General features: G+C 40.7%; 1 protein-coding gene across 1 annotated transcript in view; it reads left to right on the top strand.

Annotated features, from left to right (window-relative positions):
* Positions 1–21,788, top strand: part of LOC127003641 (glycine receptor subunit beta-type 4-like) — a 214,634-nt gene that overhangs the window by 48,026 nt on the left and 144,820 nt on the right. The gene's annotated exons all lie outside the window — the stretch shown is intronic.

Here is a 21,788-nt window from a genome sequence, read left to right as displayed (position 1 = left end):
GAGAAAGGGAGGAAGGAGGAAGGGGCAGAGGGAAGGGGGATTTAAATGGGGAAGTGGTAGGGGATGGTAGAAGGGGATATAAAAATGAAGAAGGGGGAATGGAAGGGAAGCAGGAACCAACACATAGCAAAGAAAAGAATGGGTAGGGGTAGATGGAAAGGGGATTAAAGGGAAGGGGGCAGAAAGGGAGGGTAGAGGGAAAGAGGGTAGAGATGAAGGTGGGAGGGGGAGAAGAGAAGCAGGAAAGAACGAACAGGGAAATCCTCTCTCTATTTCTCTCTTTCTCTCTCTATCTATGTATATATCTCATATAACAAATAATATCACTAATAGAATGTCTTTAATACGAAAAAAAGAAAGAGAGAGGATGAAAAAAAAGGAAAAAGATTAGAAAGGCGGGGAGAAGAAAGAAGAGAAATGACAGAAAAAAACGGAGATATGAAAAGGAGAAGAGAGAGAGAGAAATCAGAGAGAGAAAACCATTTAGCCAACCAGATAGAAACACAGACAAACAACTAAACAAACACACAAGTAAACTCTCACACACACACACACACACACACACACACACACACACACACACACAAAACCCCTAAAACTCCCACATATATATATAAATACCCTCCCATAAATAGCTGACTTACCCAGCAACGATCTTATGACCCATTCTCTGCCTACGTCGTGAAGGGAAGGAGGAAGAAGGAAAAAGTAGCAATATATATAAAAGAAGCTTAGCGGGAAAATAAGGGAGAGGGAAAAAAATCAGTACCTTCATTTATCTTACTTTTTGGAAGGGAAAGAAAGATGGAGAATGGGGAGGAAAGGAAGGAAGGGATGGACTAGGCAAAAAAGAGAGGGTAAAAGGGGAAGAAGGGAGAAAAAGGGAAGGGAAAGAAAGGGAAGGAAGGGGAAAAAGAGGAAGGGAAAAAACGGGAAAATGGAAGGGAAAGAAGGGGTAGACTTGATGAAAAGGGGAGGGAAAAAAAAGGAAAAAGTAAATAAGGGAAGGGAATAAAGGGAAATAAAGGGAAACAGAAGAGAAAAAGGGGAACAGGAAGGAAAACGAGGGAAAAAATGATAGGGATGAGAAAATAGGGATATAAGGGAAAATAGGGAAGGGAAAGGAAAGGAAAAAAAGGGAAGGGAAGGAAAAAAGGGAGAAAAAAAGGGAGAGAGAATAAAGCAGAACAAGGGAAGAAAAGGTAAAAAAAGGTAGAAATGGGAAGGAAGGGAATAAAGGGGAAGGAAAGGGAAAAAAGGGCAAGGGAAGGAAAAATGTGGGAAGAAAAAAAAGGAAGAAAAGGAAGGGAAAAAGATGGAAAAAGAGGGGAAAAAAAGGGAGAGGGAATAAGGCAGGACCTCCATTTATCTTACTTTTAGCAGGGAAAGGAAGATACGGAGAAAGAGGAAGGAAGGAAGAAAGAAAGAAAGAAAGAAAGAAAGAAAGAAAGAAAGGAAGGAAGGAAGGAAGGAAGGAAGGAAGGAAGGAAGAGAGGAAGGAAGGAAGGAAGGAAGGAAGGAAGGAAGGAAGAAAGAAAGAAAGGAAGGAAGGAAGGAAGGAAGGAAGGAAGGAAGAAAGGAATATCTATACCAGAAAATAAAATTAAAAAAAGTTAGATTAGATTGGGGAAGGAAAGGAAGATACGCAGCAAGAGAAAGGAAGGAAGGAAGAAAGGTAGGAAGGACCAAAAAGAGTTAAAAGAAAAAGTTAGATTAGACGTTTAATTGAAAGGAAATGAGTCTCAAATCGGTTAATGAGAAGGAGGAGGAAGAAAAGAAGATGGAGGAAAATGGAAGAAAAAAAGTAAATGGAAATTAAGAGAGAAAAGAGGAGGAGGGAAAGAGAGAATAAGTGGTTAGGAGGAAAGGAAGGGAGTGTGTTTATCTGCATGAGAATGAGTGACTGACTGACTGACTGACGGACTGACTGACTGACTGACTGAGAATAAATGAATGAATGAATGAAGAAAGGAAGGAAGGGATGAGTGAGTGAGTGAGTGAGTAAGGAAGAGGAGGGTGTGACTACAAAAAAAATAAAGAGAAAAGGAAAATGAGGAAAAAAAGAAAGAGAGAAAGAGGAAAACACATAATAAAACATAATAAAAACATAATGAAAAGAAAAATAACTTATAAAAAAAATATAAAAAAACAAGAGGCAGGAAAGTAATAATAGCAATAATAATAATAATAATAATAATAATAATAATAATAATAATAATAATAGAAATAATAATGACAGTAATAATGAAGAAAATGATAACAAAAATAAAAGGTAATGGATAGAAGTTTAAGAATAAGGAAATAAAATAAAAATAACAAACAAACAAACGAGACATAAGTTAAAATAAATAACAGCCACCCAGGAAGCACTAAACACGGGCTCCAGTATTCACAAAGACAACCAAACGTGCGAGAAGGGAAATACATATATGCTAATTATTATGACCTTAACTCTGAACATTACTTTATCCAATTATGCATATACTTACTTATCCATTCTCTCTACTCTCCTTTCTACTCTCTCTCTCTCTCTCTCTCTCTCTCTCTCTCTCTCTCTCCTTTAGTGGGCCATGACATTTAGCATATAAGCCTTTTTCTAGATTCATAACTGACAAACTAATTCAATTACCTCAATACTAATTTTCTCTCTTGTCTTCTCTTCCCTTCCCCTCTCTTATCCTTCCTTCCTTCCTTGTTTCTCTTGCTCTCTCCCTCTTACTCTCTATCTTATTACCTTTTTCTTATTGTCATTTTTTATTTATTTTGCTTTAGTTTCTTTTTCATTTCCTTCCTTCAGGTCTTATTACTGCCCTCCTTTCCTTCCTTCTTTTCCTCATTTCCTTCCTTTCTTTCTTTCTGCGTTACTGCATTTCCGCCAGCCTACCTCCTTCTCTTCTAACTCTGTTTCCTTCTCATTCTCTTTTTTTCCTTCTGGTTCTTGTTTCAACATATTATAAAATTTATCCAAAACTTACAAAATATGAAAAAATGAGGAATAAGCAAAGTGGGAGAGAGCAAAGAACGATGAAACACACACACACACACACACACACACACACACACACACACACACACACACGTATGCACACTCAAACACCCGAAATAAAAATGAGACGCGTGTTTGTGTCAATTAGGAAATGTTATGAACGGGTCCTTTTATATTAAAGTGGAAAAAAATGTTACGAGGCGAAAAAAAGCTTGTATTGTCCTCTCCAGCTGTGTGTGTGTCTGTGTGTGTGTGTGTGTGTGTGTGTGTGTGTGTGTGTGTGTGTGTGTGTGTGTGTGTGTGTGTGTGTGTGTGTGTGTGTGTGTGTAAGGGCACAGGTCATTTACGGGAAGAAGGTGAACGCACTCAACTTAAAACCAAAAAAAAAAAAAAAAAAAAAAAAAAATCCCCATAAAAACACGTAAAAAAAAACAATAAAATATAAACAAACAAAAAAATGAGCGCACGTGTTTCCTCATTATGAAAAAAGGAAGAGAAAAAAGTTAGCCGGAAAAAAATAATGTTATAATAAAAGTAATGAGAGAGAGAGAGAGAGTGGGAGAGAGAGAGAGAGAGAGAGAGAGAGAGAGAGAGAGAGAAGGAGAGAGGGAGGTAAGATAGGTCTACTTCAACACCCACTCACCCCATACCTAAAACCCCTATCACCCCTATCGATCCCCCCTCCCCCCTCTCCCCCCCGTCACACCTGCCGTTACCTGCGCCCCCAAACCTGGTCCACCTGATTTAAAGGGGAACACTCTTCTACGCCTCCATCCTGACCTTTATTACGATGGGATTTATTTCACTCCTTTCTTTCGTGTGTGTGTGTGTGTGTGTGTGTGTGTGTGTGTGTGTGTGTGTGTGTGTGTGTGTGTGTGTGTGTGTCGCTTGGAACCTTCTTTTTTTTGGGGGGGGGGTGAGAGGAGGGATGGGGGAAGGTGTTTTTTTTGTTGGGTGGGTGGGAGAGAGGAGGGGGAAGGGGGAAGGGGTTGTTTTTTTGAGTGGGTGGAGAGGAGGGGGTGGGGGGAAGGCGTTGTTTTTGTTCTTGTTTATTGTTTTTGTTTCCGTTTTTTTGTGTGTGTGTTTTTCTTGGTCTGGTATTTTGTTTTGTTTGGGTGGAATGAATTGTTTGTTTGTTTGTTTATTTTTTTGTTTGTGTATCTGTGTTTCGATTTGTTTTGTCTTGCTATTTGTTTTTCGCTCTGTCTCTCTCTTCTTCCTCCCTTCCTTCCTTCCTTTCTTTTCCAACTTTCTTTATTCATTCATTCACTCCTTTCTTTATTCCTACTCTCTCTCTCTCTCTCTCTCTCTCTCTCTCTCTCTCTCTCTCTCGTTGTCGTTGTTTTTTGTTTGTTTTTCGTACCTAACGGACTACGCACATTTACCTGAGTATGGAATCACCTGAGCATACCTTAATGACTCACGGACTAATTGGTATTCCAGGTATGAGCTACACGGACAGATAACACACGTGGCTTCTTTGACCAACATCAGTCTACTTATTTTTCTAATCTTTTTTCCACTATGTAATGTGTTCCCTTTGCTATCCTTCATTTATTTTACATGGGTCTACTTTATTTTCTACTTCTCGTTCCTAACTGTATTGTATTTTCCTTTTACTTGCCCTGAACTATTTCCTTTTTCTACTTTTACCTTTTTTCCCATCCCCTTTTTCCCTATTGGTGTAGTTTTAATGTCTAACCCATTCCGTCGTGATCTTTATATTCTTCTATTTCTTTCTCTATTTCTCTGGTCTATCTCTTTCTTTATTTCTTGTGGTCTATTTCTCATTTTATGTCTTCGTTGCATCTCCCTCCCACTCAGAGGAGGCTTATGAATCTCAATCCACGAGTCTTGTAGCTTCTAATCTTCCTTGCTCGTCCGTCTTCCTCCCAGCTGCCTAATTAATCATTTATACCTGTAGTCTAAACCCATCCTTCTCCGTTTCATCTACTCTCCCTCCTCGCAGTCCACATTTTCTTCCTCTTTAATCCATCATGGTCAGAGTTACTTTTTCCTTCCTTCTCCTCTTCCTTTTCTCTCCTCCTTCTTCTTCTGCTATCATTCCTTTTTCAGTTCTCTTTTGCCTTCTCTTCTTACTATTCTCTTCAATTCATCAGGATCAGACTTACTTCTTCTCCTCCTCTTCCTTTTCCTTCTGCTTTTATCCAATCTTCTCTTCTGTCTTCTCTTCCTAAACCTACAAGTCCTACTCCTGTTACTTCCTATTACAGCTTTCTCTTCTTCTTCTTCTCCTCTTTCATTGTCTTCCTTCTCCTCCTCTTACTACTGCTCTCATTCCTTCCTCACTTCTCCTCTACCTCCTTTTTCTATACTAATAAGCATTATCTCCGTGTTATCTTCTCTCATTCTCCTCCTATTCCTCCTCCTCCTCCCACCTCAAACTCCTCTCTTCTTCCCTTAACTTCTCTCTCTGCTATCTCGATTTCATCCCTTCGCCACTTGTTCCCTCTACTCAACTCTACACAAGTACTCCATTCTGGTCTGCTGTACTGTCAGAATTCTCCTCCATCTCACTTCAGTACTTCGGGACAATACTCCGTCAGTAATTAGCGTGATGCAGGTGTTCCAGGTACGCGGCTCATTACACCAACGACGATGAGTTATAGGCTGCCTCGACGCACCTCTGAATGGGGAAGGGAGACCAGGAGCGAGGTGGGGAAAGTAGAAAGGAAGGAGGGTAGGAATACGAAGGGACAAGGGAGGAAAAAAACGAGGGGAGGAAAAGTAGGAGAGGTGAGAAGGAAAGGTTGATAGGAAAGATGAGGGTAGGAAAGATGGAGAGATAGATAGAGATAGTGAGAAGAATGGTGGGAGGAGAGAAAGGGATGATCAAGGGTGTATTAGATAAAGGAGAAAAAAAGACTCCCCTCTCTCTCTCTCTCTCTCTCTCTCTCTCTCTCTCTCTCTCTCTCTCTCTCTCTCTCTCTCTCTCTCTCTCTCTCATCACCAGGGAGATAGCAAGCTCGGCATTCGTGGAAATATATAAATAAATAAATTCTTCCACCTCTACATGACTTCTATCAACTCAATAAAGCCGTGAACATAATAAAATAAGGAGGAGGAGAAGGAGGAGGAGGAGGAGGAAGGCGGAGCAAAAAATATATGATGTTTTCCACGTCTAGGGAATTTTATACATGCGTTATACACGAAATGGAATATGTAGGTGAAAAAAATACGGTTGGTTGCTATGAGGAAAATCAAAACACGAGGAAGAGTTAGGAAAAAGAGATGCTTACGAAAATAATAATCTCAGTGAGTGTAGAAAGACTAAAAAATGAATATGTGAAAACAACTAGAGGAAAGATAGAGTAGGAAATGAAAGAATTGTATAACTTTTGGAAATTTAATGGAAAATATAAGTAATGTTGAAGAAATAGAAAACCAGAGAATGTAAAGAGACTGAACAATGGAAATGAGAATAGAGCTGATGGAGAGAGGAAATATAAAAGATGTTACAAAAAAAAAACAGAGAGTAGAGACAACAATGAACATGAAAAAAAAAACTACAGGGGAGAAGAAATATAAAAAAACGTTGAAAAAATACAATACCAGAGAGTGTAAAGAGATTGAAAAAGTAGCATGTAATGAACTAAAGGAAAGAGGAAATATAAAAAAAACGTTGAAAAAATAGAATACCAGAGAGTGTAAAGAGATTGAAAAAGTAACATGTAAAAGAACTAAAGGAAAGAGGAAATAATAAAAAAAGACGTTGAAAAAATAGAATACCAGAGAGTGTAAAGAGATTGAAAAAGTAACATGTAAAAGAACTAAAGGAAAGAGGAAATAAAAAAAAATAGACGTTGAAAAAATACAATACCAGAGAGTGTAAAGAGATTGAAAACTGGACATAAAAAAGAGCTAATTGGGAGAGAAAAAGAAGGGAAAGGAAAGGAAATAAAGTGGTCTCGTTAATTTTATATAGAGGTAAATAAAAGCAAAAAGAACGTTAGAAAATTACTATCAATAAGCCTTAAGGTGCAGGTTGGATACGTGTTAGCTATTATTATTTCCTTTTAACGATACGAGACTCACCTGACTGACTACCTGATCACCTCATTAGCGGTTGTTTGGGCGACCTCACTGCAACCTAATCACCTTTGACAATCACCAGTGTAACGCTAATTAATGTGAAGTGTAGCAGTAGGCAAACAGGAGCATGACACACACACACACACACACACACACACACACACACACACACACACACACACACACACACACACACACACACCGTCTCCCTCTTTCTCTTTCTCTCTCTATATAAAAATAAACAATGGAAGACAAAGCAAAGAAAGAGAAGGGGAAAGAAAAAGGTAGAAGAGGAGGAGGAGAAGGAAGAGGAGGAGGAGGAGGAGGAAGAGGAGGAAGAGGAGGAAGATAAAAAGTGAGAGAAAAAGTGACGGTAAGTGAGTGATTGAGATAAAGCGTTAAGAGAGAGAGAGAGAGAGAGAGAGAGAGAGAGAGAGAGAGAGAGAGAGAGAGAGAGTCTTCAAACAACATCTTGAAGGAGACTTAATTACAGTGTTGATAAAGGTTTGCTGACACCTCATTACCGTCCAAACACACACACACACACACACACACACACACACACACACACACACACACACACAGACAAGGAAAAAGAAAATAAAGTTGCGAGCGTGTGTATGTGTGTGTGTGTGTGTGTGTGTGTGTGTGTGAGCTACTGAGGAGTGACTGATGTAATTCCTCTCACATCATTGGTAAATTTAACACACGCGCTTCCAAATATTCCAAACTTGATCAAAACTTCATAAAAAATATATACCCAGAAAGTTAAGATTGCGTCAACGTTCCAATTTCCTCGATTTTCCTTCACTCACTTTTTTTTTTCCCTTTCACTTTTTTTCACCTGGACAAACACACCTGCGACGCTGCCCGAGGCCATTCATTAACTCCCCCTAATTAATTACCTTCCTCTCTTTACCTGCAGTGACTCTTACTTTTAAATGCAACACAAGATGAAAGATACACTCGAGGAAGACATGTACGCAACTCAAATAGACAACACAATTATATTTTTCTGTTTGTTTTTCTTATTCTCGTTTCATTTCTTCCTTTTTATCTCCTCTTCCTCTTCCTCCTCTTAGCAAAACACTGACGCAACTCAAATATACAACATTATTATTATTTTTCATTATTTTCATTCTTTTCTGTCATTTCCTCTTTCTTTTATGCATCTTTCTTCTCCTCCTTTTCCTTACCCTCCTTCTCTTTCCCTTCCTCTTCCTCCACCTCCTTCTCCTCCTCCTGCTCCTTCTCTTAACCTTCCCTTCGCTGTCCTTGCCTTCTTCCCTTATCTTAACACATGGACGTAAGGAGTCTTCGAGAGGCCAGACACCCTCCACATGGCAGGTCTTGAGAGTGGATTAGTCAGCAACTTCCCTTCGAATCTATTTATGTATCTAACCTGTTTCGTGTTTTTCTATTTCTTCTTTACTCTTTCACGCTCTCATTCTCCCTTCATTGTTTCGTCTCATTCATTATCATTCTTTCTTGTTCCTTTTTCTATTTCTCTTCTGTCTCTTTTGTTTATCGTGATTTTCTCTTCTATTTTTGCGTATTTCTTTTATTCACATTTTTCTCGTCTCCACTTCTATTGCTTCTCTTTCTCTCTCTTCTTTCTCTTTCCTTCATTCTCTATCCAATATTTTTCAATCCATCTCTCTTGCCTTCCTTTTCCTTCTCTTCTGCTTCCCTTCCTTTCTCTTCCTCTCTTTCCTTTCTCATTTCTCCGCTTCCTGCAAACATTACCTTCCTCCTCCTCTCTCATCTTCTTTTCCTTCTCTCCATTCCTTTCTCTTCCTCTCAGTCATTCTCTCTTTCCTTTCTCATTTCTCCACTTTCTATACAACGTTCTCTTCTCCTCTCTCATCTTCCTCTCCCTTCCCTTCCGTCCGTCATTCCTCCCTGCCATGAACAGATTATCCCAGCTAACGAGAGGACGCGCTGCTAATTCAGGTTAATTGCAACAGGTGATCACCCCCGCCCACCTGTGCGCCAGAGACACCCTAACATCCCTTCACTTTCCCTTTCCCTTCACTCTCTAACTCTTCCTTTCTCTTTTTCCTCTTTCATATTAACCTTTTCCACACTCATTTTCCTTTTTCATATTACTATTTCCAGTTTCCAGGTCCCTCTTTTCCTTTATCTTACTCCTCTCTCTTTTTTTTTACTTTTCTTCTTCTTACACGAATTAGGACACAAGGGCACAAAATTATAGAAGATGAGATATAAAAAATGGAACAAAATAAACACGGAGATACACAATGACAAACACACACACACACACACACACACACACACACACACACACACGCCAGAGAAACAAGATAAGCGCATCATTTCTCTTGGGCCCCAAATTAAGAACACGGGAATCACCTTAGCTCATTTACCTTCCAGAGAGGGAAAGCGAAAGGGAAGGTCGGGATGGCAACGTTTTCCAGCAAGTAACGTTTTTGACTTATTTGTTTGGCAACGTTTTCCCGCAAGTAATTTTTTGGGGGGGTATTTTTTGACAACGTTTTTTATTTATTTATTTGGCAACGTTTTCCCGCAAGTAACGTTTTTTTTATTATTTGTTTGGCAACGTTTTTCATTTATTTATTTGGGAACGTTTTCCGCAAGTAACGTTTTTTTGAGTATTCATTTGACAACGTTTTCCCACAAGTGACATTTTTTTTTTATTTACCTATTTGTCAACGTTTTCCAGCAAGTGTTTTTTTTTTTTTTGTTTTTATTTGCTTTTTAATTTCATGTAGTTGTGACAGAAATATCAAGTCCTCAATTCCCTTCACAAATAAACAATCTCTTAAGCCATTGACCAATAGACCGCGTGTTCTCTGTGACCTCAAACCGCATTGGCTGACTCTAGAACTGACAGAGTATCGATTATTGGTCACTTGATAATATTTAATCTGCTTTCCATTACTGGCTGCATTCCTGACTGCCACACACACACACACACACACACACACACACACACACACATATGAACTATCTATAAACTCATTAAATGCCAGTTTCTGAACATCGCCCGTCGCATATTAATTAGGTTTAAATGCCAACGTTAAAATCACCCGCCTCGTAAAAATTGGCTCTTGGCTCCACGATAAAATACAGGTAGTGATTTTTTTTTTATACCTGAGTGCATATGTTTTTTTTTCTTCTTTCTTTTTTTTGTTTCTTTCATTTTTCGTTTCTTCCTTCCTTCCTTCCCTCCTTCAATCCTTTTTTTATGCTTTTCCGCTTCCATGATAAAGTACAGGTAATATTGTTTTTTTAATACCTGAGTGCATGTTTTTTTTCCTCCTTTCTTTTTTTTGTTTCTTTCATTCTTCCTTCCTTCCTTCCTTCCTTCCTTTTGTTTCTTTCATTCTTCCTCCCTTCCTTCCTTTCTTCCTTCCTTTTGTTTTTCTCATTCTTCCTCCCTTCCTTTTCTTTTCTTTCTTTCATTCTTCCTTCCTTCCTTCCTTCCTTCCTTTTCTTTTGTTTCTTGCATTCTTCCTTCCTTCCTTCCCTCCTTCATTCCTTTTTCATGCTTTTCCGCCTCCTCTTTCTTCATTCTCTCCCTCTCCTTCCTTCCTTCATTGCTCTTATCTGATTACACTTTCCTTATCATTATCTTCCTTTTCCTTCCTTTTCTTCTTTCCGTTTATTCCTGTTTCCTTTTCTTCCTCTTTTCCCATTTTTTTTCTCCCTCCCTTCTTTCTCTCCTATCCTTACTTCCGTCTTTCCGTTTTTCCTACTTCCTCTTCTTCCCTTTCTCCAATTTTTGCCTCCTTCTCTCCTCTTCTTTCATCCTCTCTCCCTTCCTTCTTTGCTATCTCTATAAGGTCATTATCTCCCTTCCTCCCTTCCACCTTTCCTCCACGTCCTTCCTCATGTCTCCATTTTTATATCTCAGTAGAAATTTCCTCCTCCTCCTCCTCCTCCTCCTCCTCCTCCTCTCTGGGCGCAATCATCTCCTCCCATTAACCTCCCATCATTACTGTTATCTTCTTTCCACTTAGTCGTCTTCATTTTTCTTCCTCCTCCTCCTCCTCCTCCTCCTCCTCCTCCTCCTCCTCCTCCTCCTCCTCCTCATCCATGACTCCTTTTTAATCTCCTTCAAGCTCTTTCACTTATCTCCTCCTCCTCCTCCTCCTCCTCCTCCTCCTCCTCCTCCTCCTCCTCCTCCATGTCCTTCTTAACTTCTTCCTTCTCCTCCTCCTCCTCCTCCTCCTCCTACTCAGATTATTCTATTGTGTTCTATCTGAAAAAGCTCACTCTGAAAAAAGAAAAGAAGAGAGAAAGAAAAAAAGAAAATAAAAAGAAAAATGATAAAAATAAGTGTTAAAGCGAAAAAGAGGAAAACAAAATTATAACAGGTAAAAGGGGAAAGTGAGTGGAGGGGGAGGAGAAGGAGGGGGCGTAATCAAGAGGTAATGAAAGTGAGGTGACAGAGGGGGAGGGGAGGTAGGAGGAAAGTGAGGGGGAGGGGGGTATTAGGGGGGTATAATGAAGGTGAGGTATACAGGTGTAGCGGCCCACGGGAAGCGCTGTATACCAAGTCAGGTGTGAAATAATTACCTGCGTGCTATTTTTCGTGGGTCCAAACTAATTAACTTCCGCGTGGGAAAAAAATGGGGTGACTATCTTTGCCTGGAACTTATATTTTATCACGTGACCTTAGTAATACATAGAGTAATATTTATTCTTATACTACCGCTACTACTATTGCTACTATTACTGCTACTACTACCACTACCAAGACCACTGCAATGAGGTTAGTAGTAGTAATAGTAATAGTAGTAGCAGTAATGGTGGTGGTGGTGGTAGTGGTAGTAGTAGTAGTAGTGATAATAACAATGACGGTAAAATAATAATAATAATAATAATAATAATAATAATAATAATAATAATAATAATAATAATAATAATAATAATAATAATAATAATAATAATAATAATAATAATAATAATAATAACAATAATACGTTCTGATATCGTAATTCCAAACTATAAGTATTTTATCGCATTTCCAGTATTTGCACTTCCTGGGAAAATTTTCAATGGATTCATAAATTTTCAGTTTATGGCGTTTTCTTGCAAAATATTCAGGGATAGGCGGGCAGGCAGGCACTTCCGCATCCACGCACACACACACACACACACACACACAAGCACAGATAAGTCTTTTCTGCAGGGACTGGAAACGGGAAATGGGAAGCGGAAGAAGAGGAGAGAAGGAAGGGAAGGAGAACAAAGGGGAAATAAAAGAAAGGGGAGGAGGGAGAAGAGGTGTAAGTACCGAGGGGAAGTAAAGGGGAATATGTACCTGAATGTGAAGGGGAAGAAGACTTAAGACGCAACTAAGGAGGTGGAAGAGAGGCAACAGAAGGACGTGAAGATCTTGAAATGGCGAGAGGAGACGGCGAAGGAAAGGAGGAGATGGCGAAGAAAGAGAAGATGGCCAAGGAAGGAAATAAATGGGAAAGAAAGGAAGGAAGCATTGGCGAAGGAAAAGCAAAAGAGAAGGTCAAGAAAAGAAAGGAACTGAGAGAAGGTGAAAGAAAGGAAGATAAGCCGAAGAAAGCAAATTATAGCGAAGAAAAGATGGTAAAGATGGCGAGGGAAGGGAAGTAGATGGCAAATGAGGGAAGGGGAGCGAAGGGCTGAAAAAGGGAAGCAAGGCGAACAGAACAAGAAAATCAATTAGGAACGATTTAGGTGGAATTTGTTTTATATATAGAAATTAAACCGTAAAGCTGGAGAGTGATTTGATGGACAGACAGATAGATAGATAGACAGATAGAGAGAGAGAGAAGAGGAGAACGAGATGCAGGGTAAGATGAAGAGGAAACGTTGGAAAGGGAGACGTGAAGTTTATACTCGTAATGAAGAGCGACAGTATGGGAAGATGAAGGCTTGGATGACGGGGAGGGAGACGAGAGACGAGACTGGAGCAAGGGAAATTATATGAGGCGATGAACGGAGCTGAAGGGGAAATGGAGGAGAGATAGGGAAGGTAATAAAAAGGGGAGGGAGGAGAGTTGTAAGTAAAGAAATAAGCGAAAAGGGTGGAAAAAGAAGAGACCAGAGAAGGGGAAAAAATAATCTGAGGCGAATAACGGGACTGAAGGGAGGTGAAGAGAAGGTAAGAGAAGGGAAAAACGAGAAGATAGAGAAGTGCTATTATAGGAAAAAGATAAATTGAGGGAAAAAAGAGACCACAGAAGAATGGAACTGAAGGAAAATGGAACGGAAGAGAAAAAGGAGGAAGAAGGGAAGACATAGGAAGGCATACTTAGAGTTAGAAAGGAAGTGAGATGAAGAGAAGGTACTTAAAAGAATGAAAAAACAAGAAGATAGAGAAATGCTAGTATAGAAAAAAGAGAAGAGGGAGGAAGAGACCAGAGAAGAGCAATACTATGAGACGAAGAATGGAACTGAAGGAAAATGGAAGGGAAGAGAAAATGAAGGAGAAAAGGAAGACATAGGAGAGGCAGAGTTAGGGTTAAAAATGCCAATCAAATCTATACAAGCAAGAAAACAATTAACGAAGAAAAAAACGAAAACTCAGCATCATCAGAACTTAAGTCAAAACGAAACGGAACTGAAGGAAAATGGAACGGAAGACAAAAAGGAGGAACAGGGGAAGACATAGGAAGGCAAAGTTAGAGTTAAAAGTCCCAATCAAATCTATACAAGCAAAAAAATAATTAACGAAGAAAAAAAAACGAAAATTCAGCATCATCGGAACATAAGGCAAAACGAAATTATCAAACGTAAACATCAATGAGGAGAAAATGGAAGACATAGGAAGGCAAAATTAACAGTCAGAAATGCCACTCAAATCTACACAAGCAAGACAATAATTAACAAAGAAAAAAAAACAAAAACTCAGCATCAACAGAAACGAGATTATCAAGCGTAAACATCAATGACTTTCTAGCTCAACGAACACCGCTGTCGGAGTCCCATGAATCGTGATGAGGGCGTGTCTACCGTCCCCAGGTGAGCTAATTGAAAGGCAGGTAGCATAGGTAAGACGCCGGCCCGCAGGAGTGCCTCGGGAAACACCACAAAGACCACGAGGTAATATAAACAGGAAAACAGGTGGAAATTGCCTTTGAGGTGGCGAGGACATAGTGGAGGGCTTGACATTCATATATGCATACATACATACAGACAGACAGACAGATACAGATAGCGAAGAGAAGAGAAGGAAGCGAATATAGTAAAGATAACGAAGGAAGGGAGAAGACAGCGGAGGAATGGAAGTAGATGGCAAAGGAAGGAAGGAAAACACAGGGCTCCTCCTCCTCATCTTCCTTTTCTTTCTCCTCTTCTTTCTCCCTTTTCACTAACTCTTCCTCCTTTTCATCCTCTTTCTATTCCTAACTTTCTTTTTCCTCCTCTTCCTCCTTTTCTTTCTCCTCTTCTTCCTCCTTTTTCACTGTTTCTTCCTCCTTCTAATCCGCAGATAGACAGAGAGAGAGACAGAAAAATAAAGAAGAAAATAATAAGAAGAGGAAACAGTCTAATATTGTAAAGATACGGATATAATTATTGTTACAGACAGATTAAAAGAGAGATAGAGAGAGAGGAGGAGAATATGGAAAGGAGGGAAAGTGGAGGGAGGAGGAGGAGGAGGAGGAGGAGGAGGAGGAGGAGGAATGAAGAGAGAGAGAGAGATGGTGGAATAAAACAGGAAATAAAAGGGGAACAGAAGGGAGAGAACAGGTTAAGGAAGGGGAATAAAGATGATAAAGGAGAGGGAGAGGAAATTAGAAGTTTTAAAGGATGCAGGAAAACGATTGAAAGGAAGAGACGGGAAAAGCAAAACGGAAAAGAGAAAGAGAGGGAGAAAGAGTAGGAGGTGGAGGAAAAGATAGAAAAAAAAGGAAAAGGGGGGAAAATATAGAGAGGGGGAATAGGAAAAGGATTGGGAAGAAAAGATGAGGAATAGGAAAGGTAAGATATTATAAGAAGGAGAAAGGAGAGGATGTTTAAGGAAGGGAAATAAAGAAAGGAGGAATAGGAAAAGGATTGGGAAGAAAATATGAGGAATGGGAAAGGGAAGAAATAACAAGAAGGAGAAAGGAGAGGAGGTTCAAGGAGAGGAAAAAAAAGGGGTACAGTAGAAGGGGAAAAAAGGGTACAGTAGAAGGGAAAAAAGGGGTACAGTGGAAGGGAAAAAAAAGGGTACAGTAGAAGGGGAAAAAGAGCAAGAGGCAGAGGAACGTAATTGAAGTTACTCAACCTAAAACGAAGAGATTGAGGCGGAAAAAATACCCCCAAGGACTCTCTCTCTCTCTCTCTCTCTCTCTCTCTCTCTCTCTCTCTCTCTCTCTCTCTCTCTCTCTCTCTCTCTCTCTCTCTCTCTTCTTCTTCTCTCCCCTTACCATCTCCCCCCTCACCAACTACTCTGTCTCCCCTCCCTCCTCTCTCTCTCGCCAATCTCCCTCTTTTCCCTTAACTTCTCCCTTCTCCCATTCCATCTCCCCTCTCTCCCTTTTCCTTTCCCTATATCTCCTCTCCCTCTCACTCCTTTTAATTTCTCCCCTCTATCTCTCTCCCCTCCCCTCTATCTCTCCCCTTTCCCCTTTCGCTCCTCGGCACTGACTAAAAGAGCAGGGGAATACAGGTTATGAACGTGTACAGCGGATGAAAGAGAGTCAAGCTGCCGTTCAAGAGTTATTTCATTATTTTCTTCAACTCACGGAACTGAAAATTGGAATCCTCGAGTTATCTGAAGAGACAGAGACAGAGACAGAGACAGAGAGAGAGAGAGAGAGAGAGAGAGAGAGAGAGAGAGGGGGCTTAATCTGCAGTCCACTCACCTCTGCCTCAGGTTATCAACAAATGAACAAATGAAAAGACCGACCCCTTCCAACCCTCGCCCTTCCCATCTTCAAATAACTTACTGTAACTCAACTATCTCCTCCTCCTCCTCCTCCTCCTCCTCCTCCTCCTCCTCCTCCTCCTCCTCCTGAAGTACCGTTTTACCTTGTCTGTGTTTAGCTTCATCTCCTCTTCTCTCTCTCTCTCTCTCTCTCTCTCTGAAACCTTTCATCAAAGTACTTCAGCATTTAATCCTCCTCTTCCTCTTCTTCCTCTTCCTTTTCTCTCTCCTCCTCCTGTTGCTTCTCTCTTTTGTCCTCCTCCTCCTCTTCCTCCTTTTCTTTTTCTTCCTCTTCTTTCTCCCTTTTCACTAACTCTTTCTCCTTTTCATCCTCTTTCTTCTCCTACTTTTCTTTTTCCTCCTCTTCCTATTTTTCTTTCTCCTCTTTTTCCTCCCTTTTCACAATTTCTTCCTCCTTCTAATCCTTTATATAATCCTTCTTTTCTTCCTCCTCCTCCTCTTCTTCTTCCTCCCCTTTCACATTTCTTCCTCTTTCTCTTCCTCCTTCTAATCCTTCTTTTCTTTCTCCTCCTCTTTTTCCTCCCATGTCACAGCCCACAAAAACACATTCTCAATGCTATGTACCTCCTTACCATCATCATCCCCATCATCATCACCATCACCATCAGCATCCTATTACATCCCCTAACCTCTTTTCTCAACGTTATCTTCCCTGGTTATCTCCTTCTACGGTCCCCAGACACTCTCATCCCTATCTACTTTTTATTACAAACGGGATCGCTTACTCTGTCTGTCCCTATCTCTCTCCCAGTACGCCCAAAGAACACTCAGAGAAGGAGAGTTATCTTACGTGTGTACACCAGTGATGCCTCTTGAATTCATAACTAAAACAGGGTCGTATGGGAAGTGTTGGCTGTATCTGTTCTTGTTTTGGTTAGGTTAGGTTAGGTTAGGCTGGGTAAGGTTACGTCAGGTTGGATTGTGTTAGGTTAGGTTAGGTAAGGTAGGTCAGGTTAGATTAGGTGAGGTTAGGTTAGGGTAGGAGGTTAGAGTAGGCTTACCGTTTACCGTTAATGAGATTTCAGGCCCCTGGTTAGGTTAGGTTAGGTTAGGTTGGGTAAGGTTACGTCAAGTTGGATTGTGTTAGGTTAAACAGGATTGAGTTGGATTAGGTTGAGTACGAATAGAGAGAGATGAAAGATAAAGGATAAAAGAAAAACTCAACAAAGAAAAACAGAAAATGAAGAGAAGAAAGGAAACATACGACGTAAAGAACAGGAAGAGGCAAGGAACACTAAAAGAGAGAGAGAGAGACAGAGAGAAGATGAGACGAAAAGAAAGAACAACAACAAAGAAAAACAAAAACAAAACAACATCTGTCTTTTGTTACAGGTGGACAATGAAAACAACGTGGTACAGGAAGATAATTGCTCTCTCTCTCTCTCTCTCTCTCTCTCTCTCTCTCTCTCTCTCTCTCTCTCTCTCTCTCTCTCTCTCTCTCTCTCTCTCAAGATAATGGCATAAGACACTTTCCATTTTTCTTTTCGGATTTGTAACTTTTTTTTTCTTCCTCACTTGCACTTCAACATAACAACCTCTTCATCTCCTCCTCCTCCTCCTCCTCCTCCTCCTCCTATTCAATTCTTCCTTCCGCCTGTCCCACCGATCACTTTGACTATAAAAGGAAAGACGACGTATGGAAAGCCTAGTGCTCTCTCTCTTTCCCTCTCCCTCTCCCTCTCCCTCTCTCTCTCTCTCTCTCTCTCTCCTCATCAATTAGCCATCAGCCAATCATTTAGTCGTTCCAATCAATCTCTCTGTCCGGCAAGTTTGGTCTTCGTGCTGCTGAAATGCGCTGGAATACCGTTTATGAGTAGGTGAATTAAGCAGTATAAAAAGTAAACAGAATGACAAGTACAAGTGACAGGGCGGTGTGTGTGTGTGTGTGTGGGGGGGGGGGGGGGGTTTATGCGTGAGTGTGTGTTTAAGAGGAACCGATGCCCCGCCCTTAAAAATTCATCCCCTTCCATTAACTTACGCTCATGGCTCTGAATAAACATTGGGAAAGTCGGCCCATTAAAAGGTGGAAAGAACGACTTCATCTGTATTCTAATTTATGCGCATCCACTACCTCACACGCACACGCACGCACACACACACGCACAGCACCAGCACTCAAAAACTATCCATGAACATTAATTTTCACTGCTGCTGGAGGAGGAGGAGGAGGAGGAGTGCACTTAGGTAGCGTTAGGGAAGGGATCAAGATTGGCAGTTACTTGGCGCAGGGCGGGAAGATTAAGGTGTTGTGAGCCATCTAGCGCACTTTATCTCCCCCCCCCCACCCCCTGCCTCTTCCTTCTTCTTCTTCTTCTTCTTCTTCTTCTTCTTCTTCTTCTTCTTCTTTTTCTTCTACTTCTTCTTCTTCTTCTTCTTTTCCTTCTTTTTCTTCTTCGTCTTCGTCTTCGTCTTCGTCTTCTTCTTCTTCTTCTTTACGTTCATCTCCCTCTTTCGTTCCGCTTTCCTTCATTTATTTCTTCTCCTCTTCCTCTTCTTTCTCGTTTTCATTCCTCTTATTCCCATTCATCCTTGTCCCATCTTCTAGTTATTCTTTATTCCTTCTTTTCCTCTCTTCCATCTTTCTATTCCTCTTCATCCCTCTTCTTCTTCCATTTCTTCCAATATGCATCTTTTTCATCCTCCTCCTCCTCCTTTTCCTCTTTTTTATCATCCCCCTTCCCTTCTTCCTTCTTCCTTCCTTCCACTTTACATTCTTCTTCTTGAAATTAAGACTTTATTTTTAATCTTCCTCCTCCTCCCTTCTCCTCCTCCTCCTCCTCCTCCTCTTCTTCCCCTTTTATCATCCACTTCTTCAGTTTTACATCCTCCTTCTCTTCTTCCTATACGTCTTATGTTTGTACTCTTCCTCCTCCTCCTCTTCCTCCTCCTCCTCCTCGTCTTCCTCTATCAATACCTCTCCTTACTTCTCTCCATTCCCTCCCGCCTATATACCACCACTCCCTCTCCTCCTCCTCCTCCTCCTCCTCTCTTCATTTTCCTTCTCCATCATCTTCACGCCCATGCCCTCCCGCCCCTCTTCTTCTTGCTCCATCTTGATCACTCGTCTTCCTCTTTCACCTCCTCTCTCCATCATCATCATCGACTCTCTACGTCTTCTCTCCCTCCCTCCCTTCCTCCCTATCACCCCCCTCCCCCTTCCCTTCCATCTCCATTCCCTTTCCCTTTCCCTCCTTTTCCCCCAACTAACCACCTTCCATTCCTACCCCTATCTCCCTCCCTCCCCTCCCTCCCCGTCGTAATAAAACATCTGTTGATTGAAATACCTGTGAGTGCCAAGCCTGAACGGTTTAAGATATTAAACGATATTAAATTTATGGAAAGTCGATGATAATACTCAACTTTTTATATTTTTTTTTTTTTTGCAAGGGTCCAATATTCGCTAGTACCTCGATGCTCTTTTTTTTTCCTCTTCATTCACCGATCGAGTTTGAACCCTTTTAATTATTTCTTGCAACACCGAAACGCGCGATAAAACAATTAAACTCTCTCCCTCCCTCTCCCTCTCTCTCTCTCTTACCCTCTCCCCCCCTCTCTCTCTCTCTCTCTCCCTCCCTCGGGCGATAATAAAATCCGTGCAAATGAACAAATCCTCTTTCAGAAGCGCGTTTGATGGAGGACTGAATTACTTACTCTGATTACTTGTCGAATTATTGAATGAGCGTACTTTTTTTTTTGCGCTTGTATTTTTTTTCATCATTAAGTTTTGTGAATGGAGAGAGGGAGAGGGGCTGATAAGGAAGATGAGAATGAAGAGATAGATAAGGATAGATATGAATGGATGAGGATACATTAGTGGAAGGAAAATAATACATAAGAAAGGAAGATGAAGGTAAGAATAGACTGGTGAGAGAAATGTAAAGAATAAAGAAGGAAAGGGACATAAACGGGACATGGGTAGGCGGTGACTGAGTGGTTAGCGTGCGGGTCCCTCATTCACCGCGTGATGGACGACGCGAGTTCGAATCCGTCGCTACCACCTGGGATTTTTCAGTCACCGCCGAGTGGCTTAAGACTACCCACATGCTGTCCTGAAGACCATCCATCAACCCGGACTCTAGAGGAAACCGTCCAAGTGAATCAAGAACGAGCTCCGGAGGGCAGCATGAGCCAAGAAAAGATGGCGCCACTATAAAAACACTTGCCTGAGCCATGACGGGCTAGGGCCGACTACCATCCAGGCCCCTCAAGAAAGCCTACCGGCGCTATAGGCTGGCACGCAAAACAAAATAATAATAAAATAAAAATAAAGGAAAGATAGATTAGTGAATGAAAAATATTAAACAGGAAAAAAAGAGTGAATAAAGGATGAATTGGTGACAGAAAGGAAAATAATAGAGAAAGAGAAGAAAAAGACAGGATAGATTGGTGAGAGATGGATAATAAGAAAATGAAGAAAATAAGAAAAGATAGAAAATGAAGAGGAGAAGGAATATAGACGAAGAAAAGATTGTTGAGGATATAGATGTAAAATGAAAGGAAGGAAGGAAAGAACCAGAAAAAGATTAAAGAGAGAAGTTTAGAGGAGGAGGAAACCGGCGAGAAGGAGAAAGAATGCTGCAAAAAAATATCACTTATTCCAGCCACGTGAATTCAGACTCAGACCCAGACATGCCAGGACACATACACACACACACACACACACACACACACAGACGACCCCAACACCCCACCACACGCACAAACACACAGATACACGGCAAAACACACACACACACACACACACACACACACACACACACACACACACACACACACACACACATTAAAAAAAAGACACCATGAAAGCAAGCAACCAAAAGAGAGAGAGAGAGAGAAAAAAAAATGAAGGCTCCAACATTTTTCATACTTCCATCATTTGTTTGTTTTTTTTCTTTTCCCGGGTCACCGAAACTCGACATCACGAGGATTACCGGAAAAGCTTTTAATCCCAAACACTTTCACGGACCAGCTGGAATCCGTGTAATCCGACAAACAAACAAACAAAAAAATATATTAGCCCAGAAAAAAAAATGTGACATACCCCCGAACATTTATTTGGAGCCTTTGTTTGGGCCTATGTCATTTTGGAAAGGCTTGTTTGGTCTGTTTGTTTTGGGGGAAGTAATTAGGTTTTAGTCTCTCTCTTTCTCTCTCTTCCTCTCTCTTTTCCTCCCCTCTTCATTTTTCTCTTCCTCTCTCTGTTCACCTATCTACATATCTATCTATCTCTATCTATCTATCTATCTATGTATCTCTGTCTACACATAACTATCAATACCAATACTAACAAATTCACATCAACTCCAATCTTGAAAACAGCCATAAATTTAAGCGTAAAACAACCTATTAAAAAGATCACTCGGTTAATTTTATGCATGAAGGGTTTCGATGCAAAATATATTAAAGGTAAATAAAAATAAATGCCAGACCGAGTGTTTTGCTTTCATATTCATTTTTCAGGAAGACCCACAAAGAAGTGAAAGGAAGGTAAAAAGAAATATATAAAAAGGTGTTATTAGTTTTAAGGGGAGCAGGTGAGAAGGAGTTAAAAGTGGATGTGATTAAGGCTACCTGGTGAACCGCTAAGAGAGAGAGAGAGAGAGAGAGAGAGAGAGAGAGAGAGAGAGAGAGAGAGAGAGAGAGAGAGTTGGAATGAGCTTGATGTTTCCTATTACTTATTCCAGGAAGGCTCATTCACTCTCTTCTCGTCTCCACTTTGTTCTCAAGCACGCACCCACACGCACACACACACACACACACACACACACACACACACACACACACACACATCTGATGAACGGACCTAACCTAACCTAACCTAACCAAATCAACACCGTAACCAGCTAC

The sequence above is a fragment of the Eriocheir sinensis genome, chromosome 25 (assembly GCF_024679095.1).
Source record: "Eriocheir sinensis breed Jianghai 21 chromosome 25, ASM2467909v1, whole genome shotgun sequence".
NCBI classification, from domain to species: domain Eukaryota; kingdom Metazoa; phylum Arthropoda; class Malacostraca; order Decapoda; family Varunidae; genus Eriocheir; species Eriocheir sinensis.
This window is presented reverse-complemented; position numbering and strand designations above follow the sequence as displayed.